Below are 18,966 nucleotides of genomic sequence, written 5' to 3'. Positions count from 1 at the left end.
CCGAAAAGATGGCGATGCAAAAACAAATGAGATTTCCTCTATATTAGTTTTTATCCTGTAAAATTGTAAAGACAAATGAAAAACTATATAAATGGGGTATCACCGTAATCGTAGTGACCTATAGAATAAAGATAATATAGTATTTTTAGTGTACGATCCCCAAAATATATGAAGAGAAAATAAACCAAAATTGACAATTTTCTTTTCACCCATACATTCAAGAGTTAATAAAATCTCATCAATAAGTTAATAACCCACTGAAATGAATTATTTGTAAAGTGCATCTGATTTTGCAAAAAATAAGCCCTTATATGTCCAAATTGCCAAAAAAATAAAGATTGTATAGCCAATAAAAAGTGACTATGCATAATCTGCTCTGAATTGCACAGCTCCCCTTCGATGCCCTGGCATGTGCCCATACAGCTGGTTACCACCACATATGGGGTATTGTTATACGCGGGAGGGATTGGGTATCAAATTTTGTGGAGCGTTTTGGTATTTTATCCACTGAGAATTTGTACATTTTATGAAAAACATATTAATTTAGCCAAAAAAATTTTACTTTCAAAATTGCATCTGATTTTGTTTTAACCCCTGTAAACCAATTAAAGGGTTAACTTCATAAAAGTTGTTTTACGTACGTTGAGGGGTGTAGTTTCTATAATGGGGTAATTTATGGGGTTTTACTTTTATTTAGGCCTCTCAAAGTGACTTGAAACCTGAGCAGGTCCCTCAATAGCAGGATTTTGTGTTTTTTATGAAAATGTTAAAAATCGCACAAAACATTCAAAGCCCCATAACATCCTACAAAAATAAGAGTATGCATAAAAAAAAACGTGTCCACATAAATTAGACATTTAGTGAATGTTCGTTATTACGTTTTTTTGCGGTTATGACTATGTATGGAAAAAGTAAAGAATTTTTTCCAAATTTTCACCAAATATCTGATTTTCTCATAAATAAATGCAAAACCTACCACCAAAATTTTTCAACTAACATGAAGTACAATGTGTCACAAGAAAACAATTTTAAAATCACTTGGATATGTTAAAGCGTTCCCAAGTTATAACCACTTGTAGTGACACAGGGCAGATTTGTAAAAATGGGCCGTGTCAGGTGAAAAGTGGCTTCGGCGTTAAGGGGTTAAAACCAGGGCATAAGAAGCCCAAGAATGGATCCTGCCAGAGGTAGCACACCTGCACATGTAAGTGTCTACAATCATTGATCCTGGTGGTAGATATCCTTTAAAAATGTTGATTGACTGAAACAACTAAGCGGGGAAGTGTCCAGCTGCATCCAAGTTGTAAGATGGTATTTACAGCAAACTGCAATGTCTATTCTTGAGCAAGGTCATTGAACTACTTGTGTTCAATACATTTATGACAATTGGCAATACATTTTTCTAAGAAATTGGATATAAAACATATAATTTGTTGGGGTTTCCTCACCTAGTAGTGACTGTTTTAATAGGGTTAACAGAACTGACCTTTAGCTTTAAACAGAGCAAAAATAGAAATGATCGAACTGCAGGATATATACGAATTCTTGCTACAAATATATTGGTCTGCTTAGACCAAGGGTGAACAACATTTATCGGTCTGAGAGTCGCATTGTCATGTCCCTTAACTTCAGGGGTCTATACCAGTAACCAGCAACCTAGAAGCACTGACAACCATATTGCAGCACAACATGGCACCCAAGTAATTCTGAATTCCACCCCAGAAACCAATTACTGGTAAGACGATAAATAATAGATCCCAGACTAGACAATAAATACAGCGCTCAAACCAGACCATAATAATGGAGATGATCCAAAACAGATTTGGTATAAAAACAAAATATTCGCCTTTCCTGGCTCCTCTTCTGCCCCACTATGCTCTGTGTCCTGATGCTGGATGGATGTGTTAAGACCCAAAGCAGGAAAGGACTCAGGAGTGGTGTGTACTGAACTGCTGACAAGTACTCATAAGGTCTTCTTCTCTGAGTGACGCTCTTCCCACCTACCAGTGATGTAAGCACTCATTGTTCTTTATCGGGCAGCAGAGTGCGGGCCGCAACTCGACGCAATGTGAGCCGCAGGTTGTACACTCCTGGCTTGGACCCTCCTGCTTTATAATATGTCTTTCAATTGGAATGCTTTATTCTATTTACTTAGAAATGTGGTGATAAACATATACATATAAATATCCATTCATGCTTTAGTAGTTACAGGCGGTCCCCTACTTAAGAACACTCGACTTACATAGGACCCCTAGTTACAAACGGACCTCTGGATATTGTACTTTAATCCTAGGCTACAATAAACACCTATAACAGTTATCAGAGGTGTCTGAAATGAAGCTTTAGTGTTAATATTGATTCTTATGACAATCCAACATTTTTAAAATCCAATTGTCAGAGAGACTAAAAAAGTTCTGTCTGCGATTACAATGATAAAATATACAGTTCCGGCTTGCATACAAATTCAACAATGTAACCCGGGGACTGCCTGTATACGGCCTCTCGAATGACATTTCTGGTAGCTGAACACCCATTCCTCAGTTATCTTTCCTGGCCTATCTGCAGCATCCACTTTATGCCTTAATTTGAGGGAATCAAATTACTAGAATAAATACATGTGTGAACATACTCTTATGGTCTTGTAAAAAATGCTTCAAAATGTTCTTAATGTATAGTATAAGATCTAGAAATGCAAATCACCAATTCCTTCTTGCTGATATAAAAATAATACACTTGTACAATATACTGCAATGCATAGTTTATACAATTGAAAAATTTGTAAAGGAAATCCCTATTAGGAATTGCCTATTACTGGCAAGCTGGATAAACCTCAATTGTGGTATTGCAGAAGACATGCTTATTCTTTCCTATATAGTTTCCAGCAGATTATTGGTGCTGGACATTTTTTGTTGTACACTCTACAACAGAAAAAACTGAAATGCAGATATTTTTGCATAGTTAGTTAATTGTGGCTAGTTCTGTGCCTTACCACAATTCTGTCCCTAAGCTCCTTGGGCAGTTCCTTTAGACCTCATGATTCTCATGTGTTCTGACATGCACTGTGAGCTGTGAGATCTTATAGACAGGTGTGTGCATTTCCTAATCAAGTTTAATTAACCACATCTGGACTCCAATGCAGTAGAACCATCTCAAGGAGGGTCAGAAGAAAATGGACAGCATATGAGCGAAGTGAGTGTCGCAGCAAAGGGGCTGAATACATATGAGTGGTTTTTCTTTTTTAATAAATTGTCTATATTTCTGGGGGGGGGGGTTCTGTCAAAATGGGATGCAGAGTGTACATTAATGAGGGGGGGGGGAAATGAACTTTTGGCTGCAATGAAACGGTAAAAAAGGGTCTGAATACTTTCTGTTCCCACTGTAAGTTATGGACATTTACTGATGGTAGAATTAAAGAACAGTAAAGTTAGATGGAACATTGCTTTTCCTAATTTAGTTAAAATATTAATGTATACCTTGGATTATAAATTTCCTTTTTTTTTTTTTTTTATCAAAAACATGTTTAATAGAATGCAGGTTTGCTTGCTATATGACAGCATGGCTTGTTGCTGAGTCATCTCTAGACCTATCCTCTTGTCCTCTTTCTACAATTTGTCTATGTATGCATTTTTTTAATTGTTGACAGGTGTAGTTCTCTGTTGGCCATTAGATTAGCTTATTAGCTTTTATAGGGCAAAGGCTTGCTGAGTGATGTCTTTTTCAAGCAGAGATTATTTTGGCTAGACATCATATACTGTGAGTGTTAGAGCCAAGTAATGTGTGTGAGAATGGCAAGAGCCACGGACTACTAGGAGATGTTTGCAATTTTTCCCGTTTTGTGTGTACAGAAGTACTTTTGGTAATAGTTTAGGACTTGATGTGTATAATACATTGATAAGGGTTTTATTAACTGTTCTTATATGTTCTCATTTACATTGATCAGTGTACAACACTAGTGAAATAATTAGAGTAAACAAACTTGAATAATTTAGACAAAACCTTTCAAAACTGCAGCAATTGGGGCAGATTAGTCATTGACAGGCATTGTGCACCAAGTCTTCTTAGGACGGTCTGAGGATGCATTCACACGTGGTGTTCTGGATACGTCGAAACGTGTGCCTTTTTTAATTATACAATTTGTTTACATTTCTGCTTTCACTTCCAGCAATGTATAAAAACTCTTCAAGAGTAACCATTTTCACAGTTGTTTACACTTACAGCTTCCAGAGTAGCCAAACGCATTGTAACATTTAAGAATGTGTGTGCCTGATGGTGCGCGGTCACTGCTCCGAAACGGGCGCGGGCCTGCTCTTCTGCACATGCGCAGATGGCAGGATCGCCGGACGAGGGTGCGCAGCTACGCGGAGCTGCGCGGCGAAGATGGGTGAGTAGGAGGGGAAAAGAGGCTCCCGGGGCATGGAGTAGCCGCCTTGTGTAACCACAGATGCGGCTACTCCACGCCCCAGTAGCATAAGTAAATTTGCATAAATGTCTAATAAAAGTTAACAAAAAAGTGTGGGGACATGAGGATTAGCCCTTAAAAGGGCTATCCTCACATCCCATTGATCCGCCTACCACCCAATCTACCTTTATAGGTAGATTTGTGGTGGTAGGTTCCCTTTAAAATTAGGCAAATCTCTCTTCAGCTTTTGCAATGCGTTTGGAAACGCCTGCCTTAAACGCCACATGTAAACATGCTACTTTACGAGCTCAATTGCACATCCGATATGTCATAGTGGCTTTGACACCTTGATAGATGTGGCACACATAAAGCGTTTGTCTGCAGTGGATATGCAACACTGTAGTGAGTCGCACAAGCCTTTTTTTCCTTTTTTTTTTTTTTTTTTTTTTTTGGGACATCAAAAACTGCATCTAAAAAAAATTGACCGTGTGACTGCACCATCACTCTCTATGGGGGAGATTAATCTTTAGGCAGTTGTTTGTGCAGACGTCTATATGTTAAATTTATAGTCTGGTGTATGTTTAGTGTCAGCTGTGTTTTCTATGTGCGAATAGACTGCACCAGTCGCACATATGTTTAACATCTGTGCAATTTATGCCTTTTTGTAATGTTTTTGCACAGGGAATTCACTGATACTTAAAGAGGACCTGACACCAGATTTTGACCCCCCCCCCCCCCAACAATGCCTGCTGATAAAGGCTTGTCATTTAAAATTAGCTGCCAGTGGGGCACTGTACATTAATTACAGCTATTTTTCTGATATGCAAATTAGCTTTATTGACTTATCTCTGGCAGCCTGAGAGAGGAGAAGAGTCAGAGTCTTAAGACATAGGTAGTATTAGATGCGAGGGGCTGGCCGAGCAGGATCCTCCTCCTCTGATGCCAGGTGATATAACATAAAAGGTGATTTATGGGGATGTAAGTGTAACAATTTTTAGCTAAAAGAAGGGTGTCACGATGGTTAATAGAGCTCTATAGGAACCTGTCAATGGCTCTATATGTGCAAATGTGGTGACTTTTTTCCTTAAAATTGCAAAAATCGTTAAAATTGATTGAGACAATCAAACATGGAGAAAGGCGGAATAAAGGCAATGGAAAACAAAATTTAAATGCCGAGGTGAATATCCCAGACAGACCAGACTGTCAGCAGCCTGCATGTTGCTGGTTTACAAATTGCAGAGGACAATTGGCACTTGAAATTAAGCAGATTTCATAATGTTCAGGGCAACGCTCCATGCCTGCAGCAGCCCTACAATCTGAAGCCGTGCTGTCTCCAAACCAAACTGCACCAATACTGCCAGCCCAAACACTACTCGCTGCAGCCATGTCTTCCACAGCCCTAACATTCATGGCCATGCCAACAACAAGTCGGCAACCGCTGCCCATTATTCCACAAAACCTAGCTCCAGGCACACGGTATATATCCAGTCACCCCCAAGTACATAGCTCCAGGACCCTAGTGTCTAGCTGCAGGTCCCCAGCATTATATAGTTCCAGCCCCTCAGCTATTTTATTCAGTATGGCTTCAGTGTGGCATTAACACCTTCACAACTACAATACAGCTCTAAACGTCCTATTTGCACAAGCCCTGTGCAGAAAGGACGTGTATGGATGCTGAACAGAACTGGAGATATCCACAATTAAAGTTCTACTAAAAAAAATTTAACTTTAAGAGTGTATATCTCCGGTAATCTTAAGCATCCATACATAAAGGAGAGACTCTCTTGTTTAATATGACATATGAATTGTTTTTCAATGTGCAAGGGTTCAGAAGATCGAGGCGTTTGAGGTGTGCACCCCTCCAGGCTGTCAGCTGAAGGCAGAATATAAAAGAAGCTGCAGGAGACTTTCACTTTAACTTTGCACATACAACCTTAGAACAAATAGCTCCAAACTCAGCCTTCATCCCAGACTACTTTCAAGATCTTTATCTACTACATTGTGCATACCTGTTAATATATTATTAAAGGGGTTCCATTACTTGTAATTTAGAGTAATGGAAGACATCCCATGATATAACTCATTTGTTCAATATCCCCTCAACCCATACCAGTCCTGGATACTTGTTTTTGCCAGACCATAATTTATGATCCTTTTGTGGTCACATGATGTCTGCAGTCTTATATTTTGTAGAGGTAGTTCGACTTTAATCTTCAGAGCTATGATCATTCTAAAAGTAGCAAAAATGACATGGCCCCAAATGTTTAAAATGACAGATGGAGAAGCCTGGAAGATCCTAATGACTTTTATGGGATCTACTGAAATCTACAAATTTATAGTTGCTGCATACAGACTAAATGTTCTTTTATTGTTTAAAACTAATTTCTCCAGGAACTATAATGGAGCTCAGCAGTGTTTTCTGTAAATAATTCTTATTTTTATTTCTGAGTCTTGGAAGAACAAAGTTGGTGATAATTTTTCTTGGAAAAGAAAACCAAGCTTTAATTGAGATTAAGCCCATAACATATTAGCGATAACACCAGTCAGGTCAGTAGTTTCTGTAGTTCATTATTTACAGCAACATGAAGCTTCATGCTGAATGATTTTCTTATAATTACTTTTGGAATAATGGGGAATAAGAGATGAGGGGAAATCATCTGATAACAAGCGAATCCTTTCAATAATTAAAAAGAGAAATTGCTGAGGAACATGGGCCGTTGCATAAAATCACTTCATTTGCACTTTAGTCACCTGTATTTTCTGCACACATTGTCTATCTGTCAGTCTCACATTTCCCCTCATTAGCTGCTGGCAGATTAGCAATGGCTGGGATTTCCCAGGACTGTAGCAAATTATTTTTCAGCTATATTCTGGACTGAGCACATTGATTTTCACACTTCAGAACATAAAACATTTTTTCCAGGTGTTTATCCACTCATGTAAAAGGAGCTGGTAAGATCCGCCAGCTGGTTAAAAAGAGTGCCATCAATATCTAGAAGACTTTGCAGGTGGTCCAATGACAGTTTAGTAGAACTGAGAGCATGTCTGGAGCTAACCGACAGACAATGTTAGAGGGTAGCCCGACTTCTGCCTTGACTCCTTAATCCCTGGAAGTCATCAGGTGCTATCCAAATAATAAGCCTTGGTTACTAAAGACCTTAAAGGGAACCTACCACCACGATTCTACCTATAAAGGTAGAACGGGTGGTAGGTGGATGTAAGGGACGTGAGGATTAGCTCTTTTTAGAGCTAATCCTCATGTCACCGCTAACTTTTGGTAAACTTTATTCAACTAATATGTAAATTTTGTTAGGCGGCTACTGGGGCGTGGAGTAGCCGGGCATGAGGCTACACGGCGCGGCTACTCCACGCCCCAGTAGCCACGTTACTCCTCCTACCCTGCTGTGTGCGGCGTGCAGCTCCTCATAGCTGCGTGCCCTCGTCCGACAAGCCGGCTACTGTGCATGTGCTGTAGCTCCGGCCTCGGAGCTGTGGCTGCTCAGCCGCTTGCCTGCGTTCTGCGCAGCATGTCGGACGAGGGCGCGCAGCTAAGAGGAGCCTCGTGCCCGGCCCAGTAGCTGCACAACAAAATTTACATATTAGTTGAATAAAGTTTACCAAAAGTTAGCGGGGACGTGAGGATTGGCTCTAAAAAGAGCTATCCTCGCGTCCCTTACATCCACCTACCACCTGTTCTACCTTTTATAGGTAGAATCGTGGTGGTAGGTTCCCTTTAAAGGGTCCACCATAATGGTCTACCACTACCATTCTTTTGTCATACAGCTGAACACCTTCCAAATCATGTTTCTTTCATGACCCAGTGTGGTGGCATTATCCATAAAATTAACTTTAAAGTTAGATGTAAATAGGTTGTATAGGCAAGGAGGCAGAGATTTTAACACTGAAGTCAAACTTTCTCTCCCCCCACCCCCCTTCACTGCTATTGATGGCTCTGCATCCAGAGACCTCACTAACCACATCTCCTGAAGTCCAATGCATGATTTCAGAGCTCCACACCTTGATTTTAGTGTTAAACTATCCTCCTCCTTGAATTTATACAACCAATTTAGAGATCACTTCAAAGTTTATTTTCTGGATGATGTCACCATCCTGGATTGTGAAAGAAACAAAAATCAGAAGGTGTTATGCTGCTTCACAATATTCTGGTAGAATGACAGGTTCCCTTTTAAATGTCTGCTGAACAAGAAAAGGGATAGAGCAGCTATTTAAAACTGTTGGATTAAAGTGTCTGCTGATTAAGTGGAAGGTCTATTAGTGGCCATGAATCCTAACAAATCTATTGGGCCCAATGACTTCTACCCCGGATACTTAAAACATTGTCTAAAGAGTTAAGCAATCCTCTTGCTGATTCTGTTTAACTTCAGCCTGGACTGTCAAACTGTACCAAACATCAAGAAAGTCTCATGTATACGTCCTCTACTAAAAACCAAAAGCGCAAACGACTATGGTGATTTTTGACCCTTCGCCTTAACATCAGACATAATGAAGTCTTTTGAAAGGGTCCTTCTACCTCACCTGAAGGAGGCTGGAGTGGTAGTGTCGATCCGCTACAGTTTGCGTACAAACTGTGTGGATGACGCTATTCTTTTCCAGCTACACAAAACTTACTCATACCCAGAGAATAGTGGTACTGCTGTTTCAACTTCTAAAGCGCTTTAAACACCATCAACCCAGTTCTAATGAGGGATAAACTGTCAAATCTGAACACTGACAAGGCTATCACTAACTGTATATACAACTTCGATGAACAGCACCAATCTTCAATTTCTCCTGCTGAAAGTATGTCACCATTCAGACTAGCACCATCGCATTCTCATTCTCCTCCTCTATTATATTGCAACTGGAAGAAAACATGCAGGCAGATGGTGTGGTACGTTCCAACAAGGTTAAAATTTATTCCAGTTCATTATACTCACAAAAATCCAATAAAAATGCGCATATCACAAATTCACATAACGGGACGCTAGCTTTCTATCCGCCCGACCCAGGGTTTCGCCGGCAAGGCTTCTTCCGTACCACACCATCTGCCTGCATGTTTTCTTCCAGTTGCAATATAATAGAGGAGGAGAATGAGAATGCGATGGTGCTAGTCTGAATGGTGACATACTTTCAGCAGGAGAAATTGAAGATTGGTGCTGTTCATCGAAGTTTTAGAAATCTTGGAGCTCCGGTCATAGTGAAAATATTTTTCTCTATTTTGTGGACTTTTTCAAAGACTGTGTGGACCGGTCTTATACCGTGAGTAGCTCCTTAAGGGGCAAAACTGTGCACCACAAACAACTGTGTTTTATTGCTGTATATACAACTATCTAACTGATGGACCTCAATTCATCCTAATGGGCAAAGAACAATTAAAAAAAAAACTTTGGTCAGTAACCGAGGAGCACCACAGGGCACTGTATTATCCCCATTCTTGTTTACTTTATACACTTCTGACTTCCACCATCAGTCACCTTCAGAAATCCTCGGATGATTCAGTCATTGTTGCCTGCATCCAGGAGGGTGATGACGAAACCTATAGGGAAGTCATAAAAAAATTTGTGGAATGGAGTGAAGGTAATAACCACATACTAGAAAAATCTAAAGAAATGGTCATAGACCTACGGAGAAAAAAAGGTAATCAAAGGTAGAGCCATCGACCAGGTCCATACGTATAAATATCTTGCTGTTGTGATCGATGATTAACTAGAATGGACAGCAAACTTAAAAAGCTTCCTCTAGAATGTACTTCCTCAGGAAATTTAAGTCATTCAAAATCTTTAACAAAATCCTAAAGATGTTTTACACTATCGCAAGGATTATATACTATGCCATTAGTCTGCTGGGGACGCTCAATCAAAATGAAGGAATTTAATAGGCTTGCCAAAATCACCAGAAGGTTATAAGGCATTGTAGGCAGTAGCCTGAGCCCAATCGACACCATTTGGCAGGTTAGGAGTCTCAGCAAGTTTTATATCCATTGCAGGAAGCTCATTACACCCATTGCAGCAAGTACTACTCCGACAACTGAGCGAGAAGTAACAGATCTTGGCAGATCAGCTGCCGAACAACAAGGTTTCAAAACTCCTACTGAGAGCCATCGATTTCTACAATAAATGGACTCGAGAAGCAGCCAAACAAACTTTATAACCCCCACTATCCCCTCCAAAAAAAGACCCCTTCCCCCAAGCCAAGCCAAGAAGAGAGAGCTCTGTCTTCAATACTGTAGACAAATTTGCCTAAGCAACATGGAAATAACATTGTAACTAGGGGCACTTTACAGCCTGTTACTTTACAAAATAAGGAGATTTGATAATCAAGTATATTAGAAAAATGTTCACAAATGCCCCCTCCCCACGTTATCAAAATTATCTGAAATGATGGTTACTCTTTAAGCTAAGTTGCGTAGCCTTCCTTTTCAAGGAGGCCTTATGTTTGGTATTGACCTATATGCCATACTTGGAAATAGCTGCTTAACAAAGGATTTCCAGAGAAACAACTCCTAAAAACCAATTTTCCAGAACAGAAATCAAAAGGATTTATATACTATACAGGTTAAAGAACTTGGGCAGATGGTTCTCATAAGTGGCTTAGAAGGGAGAGGCTTTCCCTTTGACCCCAAAAATAGACCAAATAAAGATGAGATACAGAGATGGATAAAATAATTTCACTATGACCGGAGCTCCCAATATTACTCTTCTCCCTTGTTATTCCATCTTTAACCACCGATGAACGGCACTAATCCTCATTTTCTCCTGCTGAAAGTATGGCACCATTCAGACTAGCACCATCGCACTTTCATTTCTGTTCCATAACTAGACTGTCTTCTAATTTTAGCAGAATCCGCACAGAAAGTGAAGAATCGTGCTCAATCTCTGTGATTTATCAAAGTCTGGTCCAGATAAAAAATACAGAAGTCAGATTTAATTTGAGAGGTCTTGCATTTATCTTGAATACAGATCTCCTATGTTCTCTGCTTCGTCAGGAGAAAGTATTAAATCTAAAGAATGAGATTAAACTGAAAGACTTCTTTTTTTTTTTTTTTTTTTTTTTGTAATAGACTGAGTTTGAATATGAGTGTCGTGTCCTTACTGTCATCCTGCCTTTCATGTGTTGCCTGGAGTCCTTTCCACCCCAGGGATCTTCAATGGTGGATCATGACAACCTGTGACAAAGTCCAAATCACCAGCATTACAAGTCCTATCCTGTTGAAATAAATGGGAGAATCTTCTCTGAGGAGTCCTATGGCCTCTTGTTTCTATACAAAGATATGCAAGTCTTCAGGGTTGTGGAGCCTTTCTTGCAGAGAGGGCAATGTGGGAAACCCTGAAAGCGGCGAGCAATCTGATTCATGGGAAATCTTGTATGTCAACATCACAACAGTGGCATACATGCAACAGGAGGGAACAGTATCCCCAGGAGCAATAATATTTTTTTAAAAGATTTTTCAGTGTGCCTAAAGACTGTACTCTCAATCTTTTTGTTTTCTGATCCCTTTAGACAGCATTCTAGCAGATTATCTCAGCAGACATCAGATCGACCCCAACAAATGTTCCCTGAATTAAGGGGTTTTGCGCCTCCATTTAGTCTGACAATGGGGCAAATTTATTTACCTGGTCCCTCCGTGATCCGGAGTGTCCGACGTTGATGAACTCTGCCGCAATTCACATAGATCTTGCGCCCGATATCCTGCATGTGTCTCTTCCCCGCTCAGGTCCGCCGGAGTTCACCACCTTCTTCCTGGTGCGTGTAAGTGCTTGACTTGCGACACAATTTCAAAGTTAAATCCCGCGCTTGGACGATCCGATTGATTCGACTGACGAAACACCCCCCCCCCCCCCCCGAATTGTGTCCCATGAAAGCCCGCGCCGATGCGCCAAAATCCTCTGCCGCAGGACACTTGGTAAATGAGCCCCAGTCGGTTAGCGCTAAATGCTTTCAGCCATAATTGTGGGACAGGTTTCCTGTATGCATTCCCTCTGATTCCCCTAAGGGTCCTACAGAATATCCAGCAAGAGGTGGTATGGGTCATTCTAATTTTAGTTGGTTCAGAATTCTGAAAAACCTAGCTTTAGATGAACCAATTATTCTTCCAGAGGAAATAGATCAGCTGTCTCAGGGGCCCTTATTTCACCAAAATTTAGCCTATCAACATTTCTCAGCTTGGATCCTAGCAAATGCTAAAGGAAAACATGTATCCGAAGATGTTGACATTTTAAAAGTCAGTAAAAAGTCTGTAACCGCAACTATATATCTGAGAATACGGAAGAAAATGTTTTCTCGGTGTGGTTCTTCTCCTCTTATGCGGGATAACCCAAATGTTGCAGAAATTCTGGATTTCGTTCAGCAGGGTTTAAAAAAAAAAAAAAAAGACTGTGCACACACTCGGGTACTAGTATCTGAATCTTGGGGTTTGTGTGTATGAAAGACTTGTCATGCCTGATGATCTCCTGGGTCATTTTTCTGGCAAAAAGGAAAATAAGCCTCCAAATCCACCATTACAAGATGGATAGTCCACAATGCTAGAATGTTACAAGACCGGCTGTAGCGGATGGTATTAAAGACCATTTCACAATAGCAATTTTCAAATCCTGGGCAGGGAAAAGGGGTTCTTCTCTGGAACAAATGTGCAGAGCAGCCACATGGAAGCTATTCCACCTTTGCAAAGCACTATCGCATTGGTATTTCCTCAAGCCATGACTTGGTTCCTGCCTATCATTTATCTTCTCTGGTAAGTCTCCAGGTGATCCATCATGAGGGACACTATGGAAAAAATGAATTACTTGCTAGTAATATTTCCATTAGTCTACCATGATTTAAACAATTCATTTGCAGTGCATGCAATATGAAAATGTGCTCCATTCCTTATTTCAAATCCTTAATGGTACAAATATGACTGCTATCTTGTGTGTGAGCTATCGTAGAACACCAGTCACATTTTATCTGCCTGTTCTCTACATACTGTATTGCTGCAATCCACTCAACAGAGCTGTAGTTACATCCATTATGTCACTCATCCTCTTCTAAGACCCTTTGAACATCCTTTTATCTCTGCTTATTGCTGGCACCCTGCTCCTTCCTAACAGGAGGTCAGCTTTTTGCCTGTGTTCAAACAAATGCAAGAACTGACTGCTTTATCAATTTGCCAGGAGACAGATAAAGTACATCCCATGTAAGCCTGGCAACCACAAGAGTTTCTGGCTTGCAGCTTCAAAGGCTAGAAATTAGTAGATTATATCATGGATCAAAATATATTACTCTTTTTGGCTGAAAGCTAGACAGCAATGCCTGTATCCATCTCAATTTCTAATAGTTTTTGCTGTGAGTATTGCTAAAGCATCTGATTTTATGTGTATTCCACTGTATGTTTTTTTTTTTTTTTTTATATAATTTTTTTTTTGTTCTAAAATTAACTATATTCAAATAATAATGCAACACACACATACACACACATACTTTGCCTAGTAGATATAATCAATTAGTGTACACACGGATCTCAAAATTGATAGAGAAGCTGGTCCCTCATGCTCCCTGCCATGTAATGTCATTTACAGCAGCCCTTGATCTATATATATAATTTTTATTTTTTTCTCGCAGTGAAAAGGCCAAAGGCAACAAATTTAGCCACCATATAGAAACTGGAAAAACGTATTGACTCTAGTGTGCAGTAGAGCCCCCCTCCTAAAAATACATATTTCTATTGTAGATTTCCTTCATAGGGTAGATCCATATTTTGCTTGTTTTTATTGGCTTAAAGGCAGCATAGCAGTTACCTAAAACTTTTTTCACCCCTTCTCCTGGTCCCTCTACGTTTCCTTCCCCCTGACTCATATGAATAGACATTTTGTTCTGATCGGTCACTGTGAAGGAAACCGCGACGTTTCGGACCCCTGAAGGATACGCAAGGTCACTTGGTTATACTTTTATAGACACTCCCAGAATGCACGGGTTCTGAGAGGCGCAGGAAGTGATTTAAAGTTGTCCACACCACCATCACAGCCCTGAACTCAAGGAGCTGCCACCAGTTCTCGTTTGATATAAGCCCGATCCGTAATGGGATTATATTGGGTTAGGAACCAACCTGGTAGCATGGGATATATAAAGTTACTCAGAGTACAATATACAAGGTAGCACTACAAGTAACAGATGTTCAGTAAGTTTGTTACCGTGTGTGTGTGTGGTCTAATTGAACCTGATAGTCAACACCTTAAGATCCTTCTCTGCTCTTGATGTTACAACGGTTCCCAGACAAAGGACAATGCTGCCTTAGAGGTGCCTGAATATATCAGGTGCGGACAAAACTCTGCCCACCCAACAGGAGGAGTCATGGGTCCATCCTACCTGGTACTACAACCAGAGCCCTGCAGAAGCCATGGTTTTTGTATCAGTGGATCTAGGTGAATCTCTGGATCGCATTCACACCAAACCTGTCCCATTTGCTTTGGTCCTATCCAGAGATATTGATATCTCTGGAACCAAGTGTTCTAGAGCCCCGGAAATTGCACCTCTTTGATCACCTGAATGTCACAAATCCAAAAATGTATTAGTTCTTCTGGTGAGATGGACCATAACTCCATAACTTTCCCTATTCAATCGAGTATTTTAATAGTTTTTATGGCCCTTTGTCTATTTGAGGCTGGGGGGGGGGGGGGGGATGCCTGGAGAGGATTTGACTGCAGAGGTCTTTGAAGCTCCGTCACATTCTGTGTTCATAAACAACCTAACAATTAGGCCAATTAAGCTGAGGCTGGGAGAAAGTGAGGAATTTGCATACTGTAAGGCCTCCCCTCCCCCTGGTCACATTTGTCAGTAACATTGTGATTCACATTGGGAAAAGTACAAATGGAAAATGTTTATTTCAATATATCTAATATACAGTTCCCCTCTCTGCCAATTTGGTTATATAAAGCCCCCTCCAGGTAATTTTTCCTCGTGTAAAGTTTTACACAGCCCATTATACACTCACCGGCCACTTTATTAGGTACACCTGTCCAACTGCTCGTTAACACTTAATTTCTAATCAGCCAATCACATGGCGGCAACTTGGTGCATTTAGGCATGTAGACATGGTCAAGACAATGTCCTGCAGTTCAAACCGAACATCCGTATGGGGAAGAAAGGTGATTTGAGTGCCTTTGAACGTGGCATGGTTGTTGGTGCCAGAAGGGCTGGTCTGAGTATTTCAGAAACTGCTGATCTACTGGGATTTTCACACACAACCATCTCTAGGGTTTACAGAGAATGGTCCGAAAAAGAAAAAACATCCAGTGAGCGGCAGTTCTGTGGGCGGAAATGCCTTGTTGATGCCAAAGGACAGAGGAGAATGGGCAGACTGGTTCGAGCTGATAGAAAGGCAACAGTGACTCAAATCGCTACCCGTTACAACCAAGATAGGCAGAAGAGTACGTCGAAATTTGAGGCAGATGGGCTACAGCAGCAGAAGACCACACCGGGTGCCACTCCTTTCACCTAAGAACAGGAAAGTGAGGCTACAATTTGCACAAGCTCATCAAAATTGGACAGTAGAAGATTGGAAAAATGTTGCCTGGTCTGCTGCGACATTCGGATAGTAGGGTCAGAATTTGGCGTCAACAACATGAAAGCATGGATCCATCCTGCCTTGTATCAACGGTTCAGGCTGGTGGTGGTGGTGTCATGGTGTGGGGAATATTTTCTTGGTACCAATTGAGCATCGTTGCAACGCCACAGCCTACCTGAGTATTGTTGCTGACCATGTCCATCCCTTTATGACCACAATGTACCCAACATCTGATGGCTACTTTCAGCAGGATAATGTGCCATGTCATAAATCTGGAATCATCTCAGACTGGTTTCTTGAAGATGACAATGAGTTCACTGTACTCAAATGGCCTCCACAGTCACCAGATCTCAATCCAATAGAGCATCTTTGGGATGTGGTGGAACGGGAGATTTGCATCATGGATGTGCAGCCGACAAATCTGCGGCAACTGTGTGATGCCATCATGTCAATATGGACCAAAACCTCTGAGGAATGCTTCCAGCACCTTGTTGAATCTATGCCACGAAGAATTGAGGCAGTTCTGAAGGCAAAAGGGGGTCCAACCCGTTACTAGCATGGTGTACCTAATAAAGTGGCCGGTGAGTGTATACTGATTTTCCCCTTCTCAAGTTTAACTTAAATTCTGCCCTCTAGTCCTACCTCTAGTCCTACCTATACAGACCCCCAAATAATTTTATGCGGCTGATTGCACAATAATAAAGCTGTCTACTCACCTTTCGGTGCTCCCACGGAGCTGCAGACATCCTCTTTGTTACACATTTCTGGCAGGCTGCATCCACTGGTCTTTGGTAAGGGGTGCAGGTAAGGTTACTTCATGCCATTGATGATTCTCAAGTTAGAGTCTGGCAGCCATGAACTGCTGCGGACCACCTAGAGAAATAGTCATTGACTTAGCTGAGCTGAGTTGCTGACTGTTCGAAACTGGTGAAGGCACCTGGGCGCATGCCCTAGAAGCCCCGCCTATAATCTGACTCTGATAATGCTCCCCAGAGCCCTTCTGGCTCATTAGCATAATTATAAAAGTTGATTTTAAATGGAAGGAGGCCATGGATAAAATATAAGAAGATTTACCCAGACTCAGGCACCATGGCTGTGGTAATGTCCTTGGTTTATCCATGCTTGATTTTGATGGAAGACTTGAAGAACAGCTATTACCTGTAGCCCACAAGAAGTTCTGATTGAGGGATACCCCGCGGTATTGTAATTGGATTTTGTCCTAAGGGTCCTGCTTGCAAACTAGCATTTACTGGTAATAAGAGCAGTAGGGATTTGGCCCAGTTTCACAACCTGTAATAATATCAGGATTACTATTTACAATGTAATGTTTATTGTAATACACTGAATGTTTGGTATTCTGTACCTTGTGCATACAATAAACCAAATCAAGTAATGTAAACATTGTGAGATAAAGTGCAAAATATCTGAGTAAGTCTATGCATACAAAATGTAGTTATCAGTTCCTAGCTCTACGGGTTATTTCTTGGTTGATATCTCACAGCGCAGACCAGGAGCAATTTGCTGAGATACATTTGGTTCCTGGTCTGCAGGACCTGTCTATGTAACCAAATTTATAACAATAATATAAAACTAGGTTTTTACCCCTTCGTGACCAGGATTTAAAAATGAAAGAAAAAAGCACCAAGACTGTCGTGAGGCGCCGACAGTACACATTCCCAAAAAACTTCAAATACCTTCAACTTGCAAGAAACTTGTACATTTTAATCCTTTTGTTAAAAATACATATACATAAAAATGCCCAATCGTGACGTGTTTCGGGTGTACAACACGACCAAATACTGATCTTAAATACGAGGTGATAAACAAATAACAGGTGACTTACATGGATCATGGTTTCGGGATGCTGACTTCCGTCACAGCACGCCGTAATTACCCGCGAAAGGCAGCGTGCGATTGCGCACGCGTGGTTACCACGCGCTGCATGTTTAGCCAGCGCGTCATGGCAACACCTGCATCGCTCGCATGAATGGAGCGTGTGTTTGTAAATAAGGGGGCGTGCTTTCCTGCTGAGAGAAGCAGATCGCTCTGAGTAGAGGATTAGCTAAACTGCGGTCCCGGTCCATGTAAACAGGTGAAATAAAACATTAGTGAAGAATATAAGGACAATTTTATCAGACTATACAGAAGATGATATATAACATAATAATATAATATAACAATCAAGTTATTTTAATATCAATTATGCGGATACATTGGTATTGTTTTTTAATGTCCACTATACTATGTTGTCAAACAGTGTTTGAGCCGGATTTTTAAGACGTTATTACCCGAGGTGCCAGGATTTGTCTTTGATTTTTCCATCTTCATGTTTTTTCCACTTTCTAGAGATACAATTTAACCCCCTGCCACACCTTGATGTTTTCCATTGTTTTTCCTTTTCAAGTTCAATAACGGCTTGTATGAAGCAAATGTTAACATCGGGTATAAGTACAATAGCACATTAAGACACATACATTGATTGAATGGATATTGTATAGAGAATCAACAGAAATCCAAATTATACATTACTCTGGTACAAATGAAGTGTATGAAGGGAACATCATAGGGTAGTACCCGCCATATGTAGCAATATATGTGTTTATCCCGCACGCCACTGAAGTGTGTATAAACCCATAAAGGAAACTGACACATAACCAAACTAATTGAAAACCCATATAAAGACCTCATACAACCATCAAACACATCCATACCGACTCACAAGACAACTTCCACAAACTAGGGGGGAAAGAGGGAAGGATCTCGTCACGTAACAGATTACGGACCACTTCTCCAAAGGGTGAACTGTAGGGACTCCTCGAATGAGACTGATGGTAGCCATCACAGATGAAACTGGTACGCGGCATCAGGCCAAAAATCATCCAGCACCACCATCTCCTCCATTCTTAAGATATATGCCATTTCCGCAGACCACATTGCCTTAGAAGGGGGTGTAGTCGACTTCCATAGTCTGGGAATGACTTGCCTCATTACTGTAACAAAATACCTCAGAAGCCCCAGTCTGACTTTT

At 40.8% G+C, this 18,966-nt stretch overlaps 1 protein-coding gene across 3 annotated transcripts in view; it reads left to right on the top strand.

Moving 5' to 3' along the window:
- TANGO2 (transport and golgi organization 2 homolog) overlaps positions 1 to 18,966 on the top strand; it is a 137,809-nt gene that overhangs the window by 46,633 nt on the left and 72,210 nt on the right. The window lies entirely within an intron of this gene.

Source organism: Engystomops pustulosus, chromosome 1, assembly GCF_040894005.1.
Source record: "Engystomops pustulosus chromosome 1, aEngPut4.maternal, whole genome shotgun sequence".
Lineage (NCBI taxonomy): Eukaryota > Metazoa > Chordata > Amphibia > Anura > Leptodactylidae > Engystomops > Engystomops pustulosus.
Note: the sequence above shows the minus strand (reverse complement) of the source record. Positions and strands in the feature narration are given on the sequence as shown.